Below are 15,597 nucleotides of genomic sequence, written 5' to 3'. Positions count from 1 at the left end.
TATTCATTCTCCTGTATGATTTTTTTTCCACTTTTGCCTGATGAAACCATGTATATTGTGTATTTTGGTTGGCCCAATAAAGACATAACTGTTTTGTGGATTTTGAATGTTATTGTACTTTGCTATATGGCCAACGTGGCTACCCTTGGATATGTTCACCAGTTCACAGCTATATCTGTCCAATACCTATAGACCAGTGATGGCAAACCTATGGCACACGTGCCAGAGGTGGCACTCAGAGCCCTCTCTGTGGGCACATGTGCCATTGTCCCACCACAGAGTTTGCCAGAGTTTGTTACTAGAAAGCCATAGGGACATGGCACTTTGCAATAAATAAGTGGGTTTTGGGTTGCAGTTCGGACACTTGGCCTCGAAAAGGTTCACCATTACTGCTATAGACCAACTGTTGGTTTCCTGTCCCATTTCTTCAGATGGTTGTATTATGAAGCACACTGGATGAAATTGAAGAGTTGGACTGACTGTGCGCACTGATTTTTATAACCGTGGATTGTACTGAGAAGGATTATCTGCCTCAGGATAAACAGGGAGCCTATATGCCCACCAGACCCATTGACAATTGCATCAACAGGAGGAAATTGATATGTACAATTGGCCTTCTGTTTCCACAGATTCTTTAATGGATGGTTCGTGTGTGTGTGTGTGTGTGTGTGTGTGTGTGTGTGTGTGTGTGTATATATATATATATTCAAACAGCAAAGCTTGATTTTGCCATTTGGCTAAATCATATAAAATAGTGTATAAGGGACACCATTTTATTTATGCCATTGTATTTGATAGGAAGTCAAAGGCTTTCATGGTTGGCATCCATAGTTTTTTGTGGGTTTTTCGGGCTATGTGGCCATGTTCTAGAAGAGTTTATTCCTGACGTTTCACCAGCATCTGTGGCTGGGATCTTCAAAGAAATAGGACTTGAGCATCCACAGATTTTGGTAACTACAGGAGGTCCTGGGAACCCCAGTGGGTACCAAAGGCCCACTATATAACCACGTTGGTAAGTTTGTTGGAATTATGTCATGGGATATCACTGGGTGGAAAGACAGAGCACAAAGCAGTCTTTAACCCTTGGGAGTGTCTGACCAGCTGGGTCAGACATTCACAGTGCCTTAGCTTGGCCACCCTGGTTTTTCTCTTAGCCCTTTCTGTGATCTTACTTCAGAGAGAAGCCCCTGGTTTAATATTTGACAATTGCAGCTGTCGGGCTCCTAGCAAACTACTCATTCCTTGTATGATAAATTCCTAGGGCATGACAGACTATCGCTTGGCCCCTAGCCAAACCCACCATAGGAAAGACAAACAGTTGCAATCTTTGCTTGTAAAAAGCCACATCTATGCCATAGATCAACCTCAGTCAAACCCTGCTTGTGACTTGTGGGCTGCTGGAAAGACAGTAGAGCTCTCTGGGTTTCTACATGGTAACCTCCAATTAATGTAACCACTGACATTCCAGTGGAAACCCATCTACTGAGAAGGAGACAGAATGGGCCACCCACAGTCCCAAGCTGACAGCCAAGAGATATGTCTCACGCCTTTATCTTCCTTTCTCTGGAAACCTCCTTTACCTCAGTTGTTGGCAGGAAGGCCATTCAAAAATGTATACTCTTAACCCAGCCTTGCCCAACCTGCATCGCTCTGGATGTGTCAGACTACCACTCCCATCACAGAGCAGATGACTATGTTGATTGGGGATGGTGGAGTTTGTAGTCCAGCACATCACAGAAGTTGGAAGAGACCACAAGGGCCTTCCAGTCAATCTCCTACTGTGAAGGAATACACAGTCAAAGCACTCCTGACAGATGGCCATCCAACCTCTGTCTAAAAACCTCCAATGAATGAGACTCCACCACACTCCAAGGCAGCATATTCCACTGTTGAACACCTCTTGCCATCAGGAGGTTCTTCCTAATGTTGAGGGAAAACTGTAGTTTGCATCCATTGCCCCATGTCCTAGTCTCTGGAGAAGCAGAAAACAAACTTGCTCCATCCTCAATATGACACCGCTTCAAATACTTATCATATCCATCTTAACCGTCTCTTTTCCAGGCTAAACATACCCAGCTCCCTACGTTGCTCTTCATAAGGAATGGTTTCCAGACCCTTCACCATTTTGGTCACCCTCCTCTGGACACGCTCCACTTGTCCACATCTTTCTTGAACTGTTGTGACCAGAACTGGGCACAATATCCCAGGTGAGGTCTGAACAAAGCAGAATAGAGCGGCACTATTACTTCCCTCGATCTAGACATTACACTCCAATTGATGCAGCCTAAGATCATATTGGCTTTTTTTTTTTTGCTGCTGCATCATACTGTTGACTTAGGTTCAGCTTGTGGTCTACTAAGACTCCCAGAACCCTTTTGCATGTTCTACTGTCAAGCCAAGTGTCCCTCATCCTATATCTGAGCGTCCCCTGCCCTCCCCCCAAATGTAGTACCTTACATTCCTCCCTGATAAAATTCATTTTGTTAGTTTTGGGCCAGTTTTCTAACCTGTTAATGTCATTTTGAATTCTGATCCTGTCCTCTGAGGTATTGGCTACCCCTCCTCATTTGGTATCACCTGTAAATCATAAGGGCAACAGGTACAGCATGGATGCACTGCTTCACCAGAAACCTTCTTATTGTTATTTGCAACATTTTGGTGGACATATTTATACATTTATCAAAGCTGCTTTCCTTCATGGCATCTCTTTAGCGTTGGTCTCTCTGTAGTGTATCAGAGAAGGATTCTTTCCAAACACCATAAGACAAATGTGTGTGTGTGTGTGTAAAAGATGTGCAACCTGTCAGAAGAAGCATGACAACCTAACATCCTTATGTGGCTAGCGACTATGGCTGACTCCCTTCATGAATGCAGAGCATTCAATAGATTCCTCTGTAGTTCAATTCATGTGGGTTGGTCACACATTCATGTAGGTTGGCCACACAGGACGTTATATGTCTGGGTTCCTGTGCGGTTTTCAGCCTAAACAGGTTCCTACCGAAACAAACAATGCATCCCAGACTCCCTTGAAATGTCAGCCATCCCCTCTTCAATAGGGATATCCTTATGTTGCCGCAGCTAGAGCTGAAAATAAATTTGCATATATTATCTCCATACTCATCAATGAATTTTTATTCTTGAATTCAACATAAACCTAGTATTTTTCTTAGCGTGCGCAGCAAGGTGTTTTGCTCTATGAACAGGCAGATGAATTAGCCCCGCTTGTTTTATTAATTGTATTAATTTTAGTTGTAGAAATGAGCAATACTTTAAAATGAACCTGTTTCAAACAGGGAAAATAAACCATTCTTCAAGCATTTGTTTCTGTTCGGATCAGAAGCTGTAAGTCCGAATGGTATAAACACCTCATCATAGATAGCAGTGAAGCAAATCCATAACTCACTGTCTGTCCACACTATGAGCTTTAAAACCAGAGCTCAGAAAATACACTTGACCCTCCATATTTGCTAGGGTTAGGGACACAAGATCCCCGTGAATATGGAAAAAACACAAATAACAAAACCACCATGTTTTTACCTGAGGCGACACCTCTCTAGGAATCTCTAGGTCCTCCAGAGAAACTCTGTTTCGTCAACAGACACTGACCATAGAACTGCACTGGAAGAGTTACAAAGGCCTAGTAGAGTATTCTCTCTAGGAATCTCTAGGTCTTTCAATGCAACTTTTAGTTAATGTTGACCATAGAGTTGCACTGGAGGGACCTAGAGATTCCTAGAGAGAACATATTAATCAAATCCGTGAATAATCAAATCTGCAAATATCAAAGCCACAAATATGAAGGGATGAGTGTATAGTAATCCTCCAGCCAGCAAAAGGCACAGCAGCCAGCATGTGATATTCCATGTGATATTTGCCCTCCACCATTTAGTGATGCCACATCAATAACTACAAGAGCAACCTAAAATTATAGTTACGTTTCCAAAGGACTGAGATTATCTCTTATTAAACTGTAATTATAAAGCAATGCCGTAATAGCTAACTTGTTGGGAAAGGAATTATACGTAGTTATTCATGAGTAGTTATGTCTAAGATGCAGGCTTTCCTTATTAGTTCCAGTATTCCCAAACCTTAGCTGGAAATGCTAAGGACTGAACCTTGGACCTTCTCAACGGAAAATACGTGCTTTACTTGGACAACTGCTCCATGACTGTCTATGAAACAGATGAATTGTGCTCAGAGGAGATTCCACTATGCGCCTAACATTTCCTTCCAAAAACCTTTTCACTGTAGAAGGAAAGAAATAGGAAGGAGGGAAGGTTTTTAAAAAGAGTCTTTTACTTCGTGAAGCTGAAAGAGATGGTGGACCTTGATAAACTGACCGCTCTGATGCAAGATGGCTTTACAAAACGAATAAAAGAAGATTAAAAAACGGTTAATATTTTTTCACCGTAAAAAATGGCCTAATCTAACAATCACAGACAACTGATTACAAAGAAAACCACAAAGAAGGCAATATATATATATATATATATATATAATCGAATACAAAGAGGAAGATTGAGATTGGAAGTACAGAAAGAATAGAAGTTGCAAATAAAGTTTAAGTAAGAGACATTTAAAAAAATGAACAGTTTGCAAGTTCTGCACAAACTGGTAGGAAGCTGAAATATATATGTAGTAAAATATGAGATAAACACTACAAGGAGAGATAGATTTTATTTGGAGAATTATTTTTAGGTTGTGATGTTACATGTTGTACATGTTACACATAGGATAGGTTTGGTATATATGGGTTATATATTATATCTCTCCCTTGTGCCAGCCTGAATTAATGATATAGGGTATTAGATTGACGATTCAATATATCAGTGTTGTGTATGATCTGTAGAATTGAAACTTAACGATTTTAATAAAAAGAATAATAATAATAATAATAATAATAATAATAATAAAGAGTCCTTTATTTCCTCCCAGTTGCTCCCTCCACAATTCATTGTGAAGTCTCACTTGTTTTACTTAATGAGGGTGGGAAGAAATAGGTTTAATGAGAAACCTGCGGAGGCGATGAATGCGCCTATAACCCAACCCACACCAGGCCTTTCGAGAAAGCCCTCTCCTTTTAATTTTGCAAAATGAGGCCACATATGAGAATTGTTCCACCTCCATCACTCCATGGCTTCCGTTCCTGGCTTCTTGCTGGCTGCACAAGCTTCCTATTTGGCCACTGTCCATTTCTCATTACTGGAGAGACACAAAAGAAAGAAGCCCCGCAGGTGTCATAAAGTGGAGCGTGTAATCTTTGCACGAGAGCGAAGCCCCTTTGCCATTCATGCCATTGCCCACGTTTGCTGGGATGTACCCAGAGGGCATGTGGAACCGGAGCTCCAAACCCAAACTATGTGGGATGATGACGTCTCTTGTCATGGATCGTTTGTCAAAGCGGTCTAATATTTCCCTGGCTTAGCAGTTCTTTGCAAGTCTGGGGTGATCCAGTTACCTGCCATTAGATCTGCAGATCCTATCTGTGTCTAGGCGGGCATGAGAATATTGTTTCAGTTCATTTTTGAGAAGAAGGTACTCATATTTATAAATCTCTTCCTATCCTGGATAGGCAGAATTTGAAACTTCATTTTTTTTTTACTGAACTTTAAAAACAATAAATGCCACTTTTAAAAACATAACCTCTCGGGGGGATATATATATATATATATATATATATATATGGTGGGAGAATCCAAAACTGTTTTGTTTTTTTGAGCACTTAACTCTGAAGATCTGTGTTGAAAACTTGTGTATTTGACTACGTCATAATCATATTAGGATTGCCATCTCTTTATTTCCGTGACAGATTTCACTTTTTTTCCTTGCAGCCTCCCAATTTTTACTGCCCGAGGCAGACACCGTAACAGGAGGGCAAGCCTTTCTGTTGGTCTCATTCAGCTGGATTCTTCTTAGCATCCATTTCCTACTCGGTGATGTTTACTCAACTAAACTGCCCTTTCACTTTCCTCATATCAGCTGCACTCCTTTTCAAGACTTTGTTGCTAACCTTTCCCCCTCGGCCATTTAAAATACTCTGGAAAATTCAGGGACACCAAGGCCTGTTACAGACTGCCAAAATAAAGCTGCTTCAGGTCTCTTTGGAGGTATGCTGTTTAAATGATGCATGCACCCTAATAATCCGGAAGCTGCACCAAAGCTGCACTCCAGTGCTTAGGAATGGAGTGTGGCTTTGGTGCGACCTCCGGACTCTTAGGACCCATGCATCATTTAAATAGCATACCTCCAAAGAGACCCGAAGCAGCTTTATTTTGGCAGTCTGTAACAGGCCCAAAGCAGTTCAGCCAATAGGACTTGCAGAGAGGCTGAATCTGCACTGCAGAAATAATGCAGTTTGGTGCCACTTTAACTGCCATGACTCAGTGCAAGTTTAGTGAGATGTTATCCTTTTCTGTCAGAGAACTTGGTGCTGCAACAAACTAGAAATCCCAGGGTTCTTTATCATTGAGGCATGGCAGTTAAACTAAACCACAAACTGGATTAATTCTGCAGTGCAGATGCAGCCTCAATCAGGGAGTCTTTGGACAAAAAACCTAAATCACCTTTAGCATCTCTCTTGTGCTATTATATTAACACCTGGTTGTAATTATTGCAGCAGCGGTTGTTACGTGAATGAAAGGTCTGGATACATGCAAAGTGTTTTCACAATCTGATGTTGATGGTAATTATTATTGTCAGTTTACAGGTCCCTAAGCCTTTGAGGATGGGGTAAATTTATGAGGGTGTTGTGGGGAGAAGGGGGAAATTACTATGCTGGCTCATTCGGTCCTTTTAATTATTAGATGCAGATTTAATTGCACCGGGGCGTGAATAGTGATTAACTGAACAAGCAGTTGAAGAGCTTGTCACCTTTGTTCATGCGCCTGCTTAAGAAGAGTAATCAGTTCATTAACTAATTAATTGGCTAAAACTTGAAACTGAAAACCTGGAAAGCAGCTGAAAAAGTGGGACGACAGAGGATTAATAATATTTGTAATAATTGTAATAATTAATAATTGTCTACTTAGCAATTTGTAATTTGCTCAGAGAGCATTTCTAAAGAGTGGGCTCTAAATACAATAAATTATTGTTATGGGGATTTATTATGTGTTGTTTAGGAGGGAGGGGATAATGGGATGTATTTTTATAGTGTGTGATGTATTTTATATTATATTTTCCACTGCTGTAAGCCGCCTCGATCCTGTTGGAGAGGGGGGATAAAAATAAAATAGGATGATGATGATGATGATGATGATGATGATGATGATGATGATGATGACGACTGTCCCTGCCAAATCAAGACAGTTGGAGGGTATGCAGTTCCCAAATCCCCCCACTAGCAATGACAGTTGTGAGTTTGGGGGAATCTAGTCTCCAAAGTGACATTTCCAAACTCTGTTCAGACATACAGTTCTTTTGGACTTGCCTTAGCCTCCACCAGTCAAGGCTTGGGTTTTGACAATTTGACTCATTTCCCTTGGCATTTATGGAGACTCGCTCAGCTGCTTCGAGAGCTGGGCCTACTACAGTGACCTTCAAGGCCACATTTTACCAACCTGACTCAGATTAAATCAATCCTTTACTCAGTGTGTTAGGTATGGATGAGTAAGGATACCCTCCACTCTGCCACTAAGGCAGCATTTCAGGTCTGGAGACTGCATTCTTCTGAGAAGAATAATGAGATGCCTTGGGTCCAAAATGGCAGCAATAAATACTGTTGCTCAAAAGCACATTGAAGCAGGGATCACCCAGTCTTTACATAAATACCAGCCAATGGACGGCCAAACTGGGGCAGAGAAGGCAACTCTAGGGATTATGCAATGGAAACCATGGTTCTCCCATTATCATTGTTGTTGTTGTGTGCTTTCAAATCGTTTCCAACTTATGGTGTCTTTAAGACAACCCTCTCATGGGATTTTCTTGGCAAGATTTGTTCGCAGGAGGTTTGCCATTGTCTTACCCTGAGGCTGAGAGAGTGTGATTTGCCCAAGGCTACCCAGTGGGTTTCCATGGCTGAGCCAGGATTTGAACCCTGGTCTCCAGAGTCACAGTCCAACACTCAAGCCACTAGGCCACAGGAGGTGACCAGGACCATGTTTGTGCTCATTGGCTATTATATCATTTTAATAGGTGCTGTATTACATGTAATTGTACCAATTTTTATAGTGTTTTTCATTGTGTCCCAGAAACTCATCAGGGACTGGTAGGCAATAGCGCCACTGATCCATGGACCACCAGTTTGGGTACCACTTGAGTGTGGGATTTGGACCCTGAAACATCACTTCCTTCCCCTCCCACTTTTCATTTAAAAAAAATTAAGGTGGTCAGGGTAAAAACTGGACAGGGCTCCTCTACCTTTAGTGGTTGCATAGTCGAGGGAATTTCATCAAGTGTTGCTTATTACTTGGTTGCCAGATAGCAACTCTTGGTGAAATTCCCTGTTCTCCACAACTGTTAAAAATACAGAAGCAAATCACTGTTTTCACTCTGGCATCCCTATTGGGGTAGGTGCGCTCTTCTTTAAAAGTAAAACCTTTCTCTGCTTTTCTCCTTTTCCTCTCTTTACTTCTATCTTGTGTCCCCCTTAGCATGGCTCCAGAGTGGCTTGCAAATTACAACAGATGCAATTTAGCTACAACATACGAAGAGTTAACATTAAAGTGCAATTAATCTGTCAGTAGCTCTGCAAACAATTTAAAGCACAGAACTAAAAGCAATGGAAAACCCTTTCAAAACTGGTACAATTACACATAGTACATCACCTAGTAAAATGGTATAATTCAGCACTGTAGATGCAATCTATTTCATGCTTCTCACCTCCCTTTAGTTGTTACTCATTACTTCCCAGCAGGATACATAGCTACCCTAGGCTTTCAGGTGCTGTGATGGATGTAAACCCCAGACTACCAATGAATACCAGATGCTGTAGACTATATTTCAGATGAAGGAAAGTGCATGTGTGTGCATATGTTATCTGTCAACTTATTGTTTGGATTTTTATAGCAATCTCATGAATTTCATAGGGTTTTCTTAGGCAAGGAATACTCAGATCTGAAGTCAAAGTCTTTCATGGCCGGCATCCATAGTCTTTTGTGGTTTTTTCGGGCTGTGTGATCATGTTCTAGAAGAGTTTATTCCTGCCATTTCTCTGAAGATGCAAGCCACAGATGCTGGTGAAACTTCAGGAATAAACTCCAAGGGTCCCCTATATACTCTTTTCAGGATGCAATTTGCAAAATCTTGGCTACTCCTATATAGGCACTTTTGGGCTAATGGAAATTAGCAATGGTTGTTGATACGGAAAACTGGCTCAGCTTGTATGCTAGTGATTTCTTTGAAAAGGAAAAGCAGGAGCAGCTGAAGGTGGTGGAAGTGGATGGCAGAAATGTGTGTTAACATTCTGTCCAGCTGTTAGTGAATTTAGTTTGCCTCCTTAGCAGAGCAGGGAGTTCCCTGAATCACCCTCCAGCCTTGCAGAGTGAGCACTCCATGCAAGCCGCCTCTAATTGCATCCTGGTTTAGGGAGATGCTTTAAAGTAATCAGATGTTCCCAAACTCCACCGCCTTCGTTGTGTTTGAAGGAAGAAGCGATGGGTGTGCTTTGGCCCGCCGACTCCTCCTTGCATTAAGGAGCCAAATGTAGGACATGGCGTAAACACCCTCTGGAATGCACCAAAGCTGTTTGCCTTTGGCTTTGAAGGCAGGGTGACACTGCTCTCACTGAAACTCCCTGTCGATAGTGGGCAAGATAAGGAAGGCAAACATGTGCCAGTGGCAGCAAGGGGGCAAGGATCAATGCCTGGCCTGGGGTTGATGCCCATGGGGCACTGGATGGAAAAAGGGAAATTCCTTGTCAGTGGATAGGAAAGGGCTCAATCCTTATTAGGCAGCAGGAGTGATTTTAATTTTTTTAAATGACAAATAAAGCCTAGCACTCTGTTATTGGTGTAGGTTATAGGAAGGTGTAGATCCCATGTAGTGTAGTGGTTTGAGTGTTGGATGATGACTCTGGAGACCAGGGTTGTTGGATGATGACTCTGGAGACCAGCTTGGCCATGGAAACCTGCTCTTGGACAAGTCACACTCTCAGCCTCAGAGGATGGCAATGCACACACCCCTCCAAAGAAACTTGCCAAGAAAACCTAAGGGTCGCCATAAGTCGGAAGCGACTGGAAGGCACGCAATAACAACAAGAACATATCTAACCTAGGAGAGCCAGCGTGGTGCAGTGGTCTGAGTGTTGAACTATAGCCCAGACGACCAGGGTTCAATTTCCTGCTCAGCTATGAAAACTCACTGAGTGACTTTGAGCAAGTCACATACTCTCAGTCCTAGAATAATAATAATAATAATAATAATAATAATAATAATAATAATAATATATTTATTTATATCCCACCTTTCCCTTTCGAGGAACTGGGCAGGTAACAACAGTCCAATATAACATTTAAAAATAGTAGTAACACAATCCCAATCCCCTAGCCCTCCCCCTTCTGCTAAAATATAAATAAAACATACTATATAATAACAGTAGCAGTATCACACATTACACCCTGTTGCAAAGAGTCCCCATAATAGGATCGCCATAAGCCGGGAACAACTTGGAAACACACAAGAAGAATAAGCTCTAACGTAGACCTCTGAAGCTCACGTTTTTGGTTGTTGGGGAGGTTGGAATTCTTTACTGACCATGCAGTAACCAAATTCCCCTGCCTTCAATCTGCATTTGAAGATACTATGGCCTATACTCTCCAATAGTCTTGATTTTGCAGGGGCAGCCCCAAATAATCCTCTGCCACCCCTCAGCATTTTCAGCTGCTTTTAAAATGTTCCAGTTTCTCTCTCTTCCTCCTCCTTGCACTTTTCTCCCTTTGTCTTCAGCCTCCTTCCATTGCTGAAAACAGGATCCAAAGTGAAAAAGTAATCAGGGCTGACTCTTGCCCTTTCCAGTAGGCTCAGGCAAAAGCAAACTGCTGTAGTCTCTCCTGGTTTATGTGTTCTCCTTCATGAATAACTTTTTGCCATCTTGACCACATGATGATTTTGCTTGGAGAGAGGAGTCCTGGTTTATATTTGTGAAATGTTGGGAGCGTGTGGATTCCACTTCAACTGCCATGATTGCATCCCATGGAATTGTGGGATTTGTAGTTTGGGGAGGTACTAGAGCTCTCTGGCTGAGAATTGTAAATGCCCCCCCAACTGTAAATCCCATAGGATGTTGCCATGGCAACTGAAGTGAAAGGATAGCGTTATAACAGTGTAGAGTGAAAGAGTCCTTTTTGTGTACCTTCAAGTTATTTTTGACTTTTGGCGACCCTAAGGCAAACCTATCATTCTTCAGAGGGGGTTTGCCATTGCCATCTTCTGAGGCTGAGAGTGTGTGACTTGCCCAAGAACACCCAATGAGTCTTTATGGTTGAGCAGGGAATCGAATCCTGATCTTCAGAGTCATAGTCCAATGCTCCAACCATGACACCATGCTGCCTCTGTTTACCACTCCCTATTTGGGAAGAACATTTCTCACTTCCATCTAGAAAGGCTTAGCCCACTTGGTAAATCGTGACAGAAACTGGGCTACTGAATGTTTGATGTTAAGAAAAGCAGAGCCGGCACGGCCACAAGGAATTCTGGAATGTGCAGCCCAAAAAAGTAACGTGTGCGCTCTGAAGAAGTGGCCCTGAAATGTGCTTTTCAAAAGGATAGCTGCCTTAGCCTATTGCAGCCAAAACAACAAAATGTTTTGTTGTTAAATGTACATTAATTGTAGCATATAATCCACCCTTCGTCAACCTAGTGCCCTTCAAATGTACTGGATTACAACATCCACAAGTCCTAGCTGGCTTGGTCATTGGAGTACAGTAATTTGGGGGTCAAAGCCTGTGTAGCGTAGTGTTTGAGTATCAGACTCTAGAGATCAGGATTCAATTCCTGGCTCAGCCTTATAAGCTCATTGGTGACCTTGCATAAGTCACACACTCTCAGCCCCAGAAAACCCTGTGATGTCTTAAATTGGCCATAGGTTTGCCTTAGAGTGGCCATAAATCGGAAATGACTTTTGGGGTCAGCCCCACTGCCTACAAATCTACAACAATGTCCTCGGTCTCCTATGAAGATTAGTGCTTCCTTAAAAGTCATCATGGTTTGCCAAGACTGCAAACAGATGAGTAGCTTTAATAAAGCAACTAAGCCCTTTCAGCAAATTGGGAAAGCAAATAACAAGATGTTATCTTTCTGCTGATGGGAGTTATTTGGCTGGGGCAAGCCTATTTTTTACAAGGAGACTGCATTTCATGAGGTTACCTGCTGCCCTGTCGCTTGAACATTCTTTCCAAGTATTAATATTCTGAGAATGAACATTTTTTGTGGTAATAAAACTGCCACCACCAATGTATAGCTGGATTGTTGTTGGTCGCTGGGTGTGGTGTGTGTGTCCATGCGCAAATGAGTTGTCTGATCACTACTGTGCCCCACCCCATCTCGACAACAGACATGGAGGCACTGGGTTTGGTTGTGTTGCCAAAGGAATGGTGTCTACCCACAATACCCGCTCTTGTTCAAAGAGCTGCGATCTGTCTCATAGCGTTCCCTCCCACATGGGATCTATGGACTGTATATTTTAATGTTCAGCAGAACTGCTGAACACATTAGTCCCTGCTATTGCAGAACTTCTCCCTGAAAGCCAATGTGGCTTTAGAGCTAATAGGAGCACTACAGACATGGTATTTGCCCTCAGACAACTGCAAGAGAAATGTAGAGAGCAGAACAAAGGACTCTATATAACATTTGTAGACTTCACCAAAGCTTTCGACACTGTGAGTAGAAAAGGTCTATGGCAGATCCTGGAACGATTAGGATGTCCCCCCCAAATTCCTCAAAATGATCATCCTGCTACATGAAGGCCAGCAAGGTCAAGTCAGATATGGCGATGCTCTCTCGAGGCCCTTTCTAATAACTAATGGTGTAAAACAAGATTGTGTTCTTGCTCCAACTCTATTTACAATCTTCTTCAGCATGATGCTCCAAAGGGCTATGGCAGATCTCAAAGAAGAAGACGGCATTTATATATGCTACCGTACTGATGGTAGCCTGTTTAACTTAAGCCGCCTGAGGGCCCACACTAAGACTTTAAACTATCTAGTCCGTGAGCTGCTTTTTGCTGATGCTGCTGCCCTTGTTGCCCATACAGAAGCAGCTCTGCAGCACCTAACATCTTGTTTTGCAACAGCTGCAGAGCTCTTTGGACTGGAAGTCATTTTGAAGAAAACGGAAGTTCTTTACCACCCGGCACCTCAGGAAGAACACTACCATCCCCACATCACTGTAGGCACATCTGTGCTTAAGTCCATCCAGCAGTTCACCTACCTGGGAAGCATCATCTCCTCAGATGCCAAGATTGATAAAGAGATCGATCACAGACTGGCAAAGGCATATAGCACATTCGGAAGGCTTCACAAAAGAGTCTGGAGTAACAAACACTTGAGGCGAAGCACAAAAATCAGTGTGTATAGAGCCATTGTACTGTCTATTCTCCTCTATGGGTCTGAAATATGGGTCACCTATCGGCAACACCTACGACTCCTTGAACGCTTTCATCAGCGCTGTTTACGCACAATTCTAAATATACACTGGACTGACTGTGTGACGAATGTTGCTGTCCTTGAGCAAGCAGGGATCACCAGCACTGAGGCCATGCTATTGAGGACGCAGTTGCACTGGGCAGGCCATGTTTCTAGGACGAAGGACCATCGACTCCCAAAAATAGTATTCTATGGTGAATTCGCCACGGGTCAGCGTAAGAGGGGCGCCCCAAAGAAGAGATACACGGACTCTCTGAAACAACATCTCAGGCTTGGCCAAATTGATCACCAACAATGGTCTGCCCTGGCCTCGCATTGGGAGGCATGGAGACGCACTATTCACGATGCTGCAGCTTTTTTCGAAAGCTCACACCGAACGAGTTTCGAAGAGAAACAACGAAAGAACCACAACTCGGAAACATCACCCAAAGAGACTTTCCACTGTGCTTTCTGCAACCAGACCTGTTTGTCCCGGATTGGCCTTTTTAGTCACCAATGCGCTTGTACAAAGCGCAGGATGGGTCCTTCCTGAATCTTTGTTCGCGAAGCAAAGCCAGAGATTGAGAGAGAGAGATTTTAATGCTGTAGGCCACTCTGATTGCACTGTGTAGAGGGGTGGGATAGAAATACATTTTATTACTATTACTATTACTATCTATTGAACTGCAGTGATGAAATCCCAAGCTAAAATACGACATTTCAGCGCACACCAAATATCCTGCAATACTTTATACTGGACTCTGGTTTTCCCATTTTTTCTAAAAAAAAATAAATTAAATCTTGTGTTTAGTTTTGGGATAGATCACAGCTGGACATTATATAAAATTGGTAATGGGTAAATTTGATATTCATATACTAAGTGCAGCAGCAGTCGTGAATGCCCTAATGGTATATATCTGAGCTTCTGGTAAATAAACAGATATGGTAAGACTTACAGTATATACTCAGCTATAAGTCGACTTCGTGTATAAGTCAAGGGCAGGTTTTATGGGCAAAGTTTTGGATTTTGATATGACCTGTGGATAAGTCAAGGGTTAAAACTTAGATGCATGTCAGAAAGAATCTAAAGGATGAAGCAAAGGAAAACAGTGCCAAAGAACTTAGAAAATTCCAGCAGGCATAACTGTTTGTGTTCACACTAAAGGTGCCACAACAAACTACAATTCCCAGGATTCTATAGCATTGAACCATTGCAGTTAAAGTGGTATCAAACTGGATTCTGCAGTGTGGATGCAGCCAGAGTCTCAGGTCTTGGTCCTGAAATGTCAGGGCCTGGGATTATACTGACATATCAACCCTAACTGGATCTTTCCATGGCGTTTGGGAAGGAGGTTGGCCAGCGTAGCTACTATTTTAGATCTTCCCGCAATACTCTGGACTGGGGTAGGGAAATGGGTTGGTGACAGGATATATGTTAGCCTTGTACTATTTCTGCCCCTAAATCAGAAGCACAGCCATGATGCCCAACACATCCTGCTGGTACCTACTCAGTCCACAAACCCTAGACTGAAAGATGGAAAATTTGTAATTCTTGTTCCCTGGCACTTGGCTTGGCCTAGTCTTATAGCCCCCTGGCACTGCAAGATTCACCACAACTGTTACATATGCTGCCCAAATTGGTCTTTGCTACCTTCTTTAGTGACAGGAGGAGAAAGATTTCTCATACTCTGTGTTCCTGAAGGCCTCTGTTGGCTTAGATTCTGGAATCATTCTGCACATCAGGACGATAGAGCTCCTCTTCGTTTCAGGACTGATGTGCCTCGAACCCATCTTTGCCAAAGTACAAAAATCCTTTAGGGGAGGACCACAGGGGTCAGTTCCACAATGAATACAATCTCAAAGAGTTACTGGTCAATGCATGCTTGTTATGATGCTAATAGGGAGTGTGCATAGTGAAACGGGGAGCTGTGTATAGAGCTACAGAAATGAGCTGACCCAGAGAGTTGTTAAGTGCTGATGAAGCTAGACACCAGAGCTGGCCAATGTGTTTACGGGACCCAGTGTGGATGTGTGTGATATT

Source organism: Sceloporus occidentalis, unplaced genomic scaffold (genome assembly GCF_023333645.1).
Source record: "Sceloporus occidentalis isolate IW3139 unplaced genomic scaffold, rSceOcc1.0.p SCAF_13, whole genome shotgun sequence".
In the NCBI taxonomy this organism is placed as follows: Eukaryota; Metazoa; Chordata; class Lepidosauria; order Squamata; family Phrynosomatidae; genus Sceloporus; species Sceloporus occidentalis.
Note: the sequence above shows the minus strand (reverse complement) of the source record.